General features: G+C 44.3%; 1 pseudogene; it reads left to right on the plus strand.

The window, feature by feature from the left end:
* Positions 1–1,768: 1,768 nt before the first annotated feature.
* Positions 1,769–2,964, plus strand: LOC100403603 (short-chain dehydrogenase/reductase family 42E member 1 pseudogene; annotated as a pseudogene).
* Positions 2,965–4,958: the final 1,994 nt, after the last annotated feature.

Genomic DNA, 4,958 nt, shown 5'->3' on the forward strand with positions numbered 1-4,958 from the left:
CTTCTGCTGCTATCTTTGTCCCAGAATGATACCCACCAAATGTCAGTCTGATCAGTCCTTTTTGAGGTGACTCTTTGGATATACGGGGGTCAGGGAGCTGCTTGAGAAGATGGTCTTTACTTTATAGGAGCTCAAGTGAGCTCCGTTGTTCATTCAGGGCTGTTAGGCAGGTACATTTAAATCTGCTGCAGCAGAACTTATAAAACCCCTTTTTTCCTCAGATGCTCTTTCTCAGGGAGTTAGGGCTTTATTTATGAGTATTTGTTGCATTGTCCTGCTCAGCTAAGAGGCAGTCTAGTCACTATTTGCCTGCTGAGCATCTGCCCTGCTGCTGTGGGGTCCACCCTGTTGCCATGGGCTCCGCCCTACTCTCGTGGGCTCTGCCCTGTTGCTGTGGGCTCCGCCGTGCTGCTGTGGGCTTCACCCTGTTGCCGTGTGCTCCGCCCTGCTGTCGTGGCTTTGTTCTGTTGCTGTGGGCTCTGCTCTGCTGCCGAGTGTAATTCCCTGTAGTCCTGTTTGTATGGGTGTGGTTAAAACTGCTGTGGTGATGGTGGCCCACCTCTGTATTGGTGGACTATCTCTGTTATGGCGGTTTGCCTCAGCAATGGCAGGCTGCGTCAGCAATGGGAGTGTACCTCAGTAGGGGTGGTATGCCTCGGTAATGACAGACGCCCCTCCCGCACTGAGCTGCACTGTCCTGGGTTCAGCTGTGCCCGCAGTGAAACTCTCAACCCCGAGTGTTTCGAATAACCATTTTTTTTGTCCCTGTGGGGGTGGGACGCGCTGAGCCTGATCACCTGGCTCCCTGCTTCAGAGCCCTCTTTTTTTTTTTTAAGTTGAACAGTTGACTCTCTCCCAGGTGTTTCAGTCACCTGCTGATAGGGCACTGGGATCTGTGTGATTTCTCGTGCAGCGACCCACTGCACCAGCTCAAATATCACTTCCTGGGAATCTCCTGGCCTGGTTCACTGTCCAAGTCCCATTTAATCAGATGGATATGCTAATCTGCCCTCCCAAATCTCAAATTGCCGGTTTATCAGGGCACCCAGACCAGTGCGTTTTGTGTGGAGTGCCGCTGTGCTGCGGTGCCAGCCGCACCAGCCGAAACAGCTGCACTGGCATCCTGTGTCTCTCCTGCACCTGGGAATTTCCCCGTTCTGTGGGCAACAAAGATCCGTCTGGAAATGTGGCTTGCACTCACCCTCTGTGCCTTCACTGAGGCTGCAATCCTGAGTTGCTCCTACTGTGCAATCTTCCCCCACTCCCCGAATTTTTGTATTTTTAGTAGAGATGAGGCTTCACCACATCAAGTGATTTGCCCGCCTCAGCCTCCCAAAGTGCTGGGATTACAGGTGAGAGCCATCACGCCCAGCTCCATATGAAAAATTTTCTGTCTGTCTGTATTATCGCATATGTGCTGTGTGTGATGGTTATATAAAACAGGGCTCTAATTCATTGGCCTAAAGAAAAATAAGCTCTTAGATCAAATATTCCTGAAGGAGAAATAAAAGCTTTAATGCCTTTTAGTTCATGTGACTTTAATCTTTGAGAAATAAAACACATTTTAAAGACAATTAGTAAAGTGCAAATGTCTTCAAATGTAAATATTTGGTCTAAATTATGTCAGATACTAGGTTTGCTAAATGTTTTAAGGTTATAAACTACTTTTTTGGTTTCTGAGAACCATTTGATTTCCATGCCTTACAGTTTGGTAAGGCCAAGGACATATGGAATTAACCATGCCTTTAACTATGCTGGAAAGAGTCAAACCTTATCTGTGACTAAAACATAATTAAAATAGCTTATGAGATGCCAGTCTCAGGGCTCCAATGCCTGAGTAGGGGCAGCGGGAGGCTCACAAGGTATGGGCCACCCTGCCTCCTGCATCTGCAGGCCACCCCCACTCTTCCAGCTGTTATCCAGTTAGCTTTTGACTGCCATATATGGATCCCAAAAGATCTCCTAAGGAAACTTTCCTCATTACAGGAAGAGGTGGCTATTTTAGTTTCCACCTAGGCCATGCTCTGAACCAAAAGGGAGTCCATGTAATTCTATTTGACATCAGTAGCCCTGCTGAAACCATTCCAGAAGGAATCAAGTTTATACATGGAGACATCTGCCACCTCTCTGACACAGAGAAAGCCTTCCAGGATGCAGACATCACTTGTGTGTTCCACATTGCCTCTTATGGTATCTCAGGGCAGGAGCAACTAAATCAAAACCTGATCAAAGAAGTCAGCACTCGGGGCACAGACAACATCCTCCAGGCTTGCCAGAGGAGGTGGGTGCCTAGAGAAGAAGGTGCTGGAGGAGAATGGCACACCCCTGGACAGAGACAATGGTGTCTTAAGAACCTGAGGCTGGCTGGCATCTATAGGCCTTCCCAAAATAGTCAACTACATTGAGAAAGATCTGTTCAAGTTTATGGAAATCCCAGAAGCCTGGTTGAGTTTGTCCACATGGATAGCTTGGCACAGGCTCCCATTCTGGCCTCAGAGGCCCTGATTACTGACAAGGGCTATACTGCCTCTGGGCAGCCCTACTTCATCTCAGATGGCTGACCAGTGAACGACTGTTGAGTTCTGCTGGCCTCTGGTTGAGGGTCTAGATTACATGCTCCCATCCACCCACCAGCTGTTGACCCTGGTCTGCTTTGCTTTCCTAACAGAGATGGCTCACTTTATTTTGGGTTCACTCTACAACTTTCAGCCGCTTCTCACCCACACTGAAGTTTACAAAACTGGTGTTACCCATTATTTTAGCTTAGAGAAAGCCAAGAAAGATCTAGGTTATGAGACTCAGCCATTTGACCTCCAGGAAGTAGTGGAGTGGTTTAAAAGCCATGGTTATGGCAGGAGTTCTGTTAGTCATGACTCAGAGTGTCTTGTTTGGGATGGGCTGTTGATCTTCCTCCTGATTAGAGCAGTTCTCATGTGGCTGTCTTCTGTGACTCTGTTACTGTGAAGGAGGGGCCAGAAAGAAACTCATCATAGTTGGCTGAGATGGATCTCAAGAAACATGTGTTTTAAAATGTGTACAGTAATATCTGACACTGAACATTGGCTCTTCAAATTGCTATTTAAGAATAGGTTCTTGGATTGAATCTTTATTTCCTTTTTTTTAAAATTTAGTTTATTTTTATTGTAATTTAGGTTCTGGGGTACATGTATTTAGGTTATGGGATACATGTACATGTATGTACATGTCAAGGTGGTTTGCTGCCTTCATCCCCCCATCACATATATCTGGTATTTCTCTCCTCATTATCCCTCCCCACCCCCACCACCACTGCTGTTTCTCCACTAATCCCCCGCTACTGACTGCAGTGTGTGATGCTCCCTTCCCTGTGTCCATGTGTTCTAATTGTTCAACACCCACCTGTCAGTGATAACATATGGTGTTTGGTTTTCTGTTCTTGTGTCAGTTTGCTGAGAATGATGGTTTCCAGATTCATCCATGTCCCTATGAAGGACATGAACTCATCATTTTTTATGGCTGCATAGTATTCCATGGTGTGTATGTGCCACATTTTCTTTAATAGTGAATATTTATTTCTTAATTGCTTGCACTAATCCAGATGGGAATGAAAAAAAAGGAAGCAAAAAATACTTTGAAATTTGGTTTCCTATGTCCTTCTGCTTTAGGTAAGTGCAATGGAAGTCAGTTTGGAGCCATGAAAGTAGGCTTAGTTGGGCTGGAAATGTCTGTTTTGGATTTCTTAGAAGGCAAAGTGTGTTTATTTCCATTGTATGTAATCTCCTCTACCTAAAATGGAGTAGACTGCTGACTGATGTGGGAATGGCAAAACAATTTTGGGTTTGAAAAACACCAAATTGACCCAGATCCCTAAGAGACCAACCCTCCAAGGGGATAGTGACTGTTGCAGGGAAAGCATTAGCTATTTACAGTATAAAGTAGCATCAACTATCAAAAGTAGCATCAACTTTTGCCCTTTGCAGTATTAGGGCATTATGCCTATGTGAACACATGGTAATGTGTGATGTTTAGGTCTTTATCCTACCTCAGAAGGTTCTTTTGAGAATTAAATTAGATAAAGGATATGAAGTACTTCTCAATACACATAACCATTATTCAGAATTGTCATGCTACATTGCTTATGAGGGCTTTCTTCCTCAGTGTTCTCCTTAGAGAGCTGTTGCTACAGAACTTTCTGGAATGTCTTTGGATGTGCCCTCAGAGCCTGTGACAAGTGTATTTGGATATACCCAGTGATTGTAAAGTTTTGGCCTCTCAGAAGGTCAAAAGGAAACAGCAGAAGTTCTGATGATTAAGAAAGGCAAGAAAGATGATGCCAATATTAATTTAAAAATGAAGCATCATAGCTCAAAACACACAGATGACTATTTCTGGGAAGAAGTTTGGCTGTATGGAAACAACTTACAGTGAAGAATGTGTTGAGCAATGGCAGCACTGGCCACCCATGAACTGTTACAGATCTTCCAGTTAGACAGCTTCTAACCGGAACAGATGTTCCATGGCTCCAGCTACAGAAAGGATAGTATGGGAACATTATAAGGGGGAACATTGCTGTGAAGAGTTCTGCTGGAGTTTTTCTGAGACTATCTGTAGAATATAAACAGATGAGCAGTCGCTGTTGAATGCTCCCTGGATGTTTTGGGAAAGGCTCTGAACTTGATGTCAGAAAACCTACACCATGAATATTATATGTGGCCTTAGCTAAGAAAAAGAAGCCCTTTAGAACTTAGCTTCCTCACTTGGGAGCTCGGACTGACTGGATTTCCTCTTTTTGTAAACCCGCCTACCTCACAGGGTTCGCTGGGAGCATATAACAAGATGTGGTAAAAGTACTTTTAATATAAATTGCAAAATTCAAAAAAGTAAAATAACTTACCAGGTTTTACACTAAAATTAAATGTTGCTAAGAGTTGTCATTATAATTGAGACTACTGAAAATTGATTTACAAGCAGGGTGTGTA

This window comes from Callithrix jacchus, chromosome 14, assembly GCF_049354715.1.
Source record: "Callithrix jacchus isolate 240 chromosome 14, calJac240_pri, whole genome shotgun sequence".
In the NCBI taxonomy this organism is placed as follows: Eukaryota; Metazoa; Chordata; class Mammalia; order Primates; family Cebidae; genus Callithrix; species Callithrix jacchus.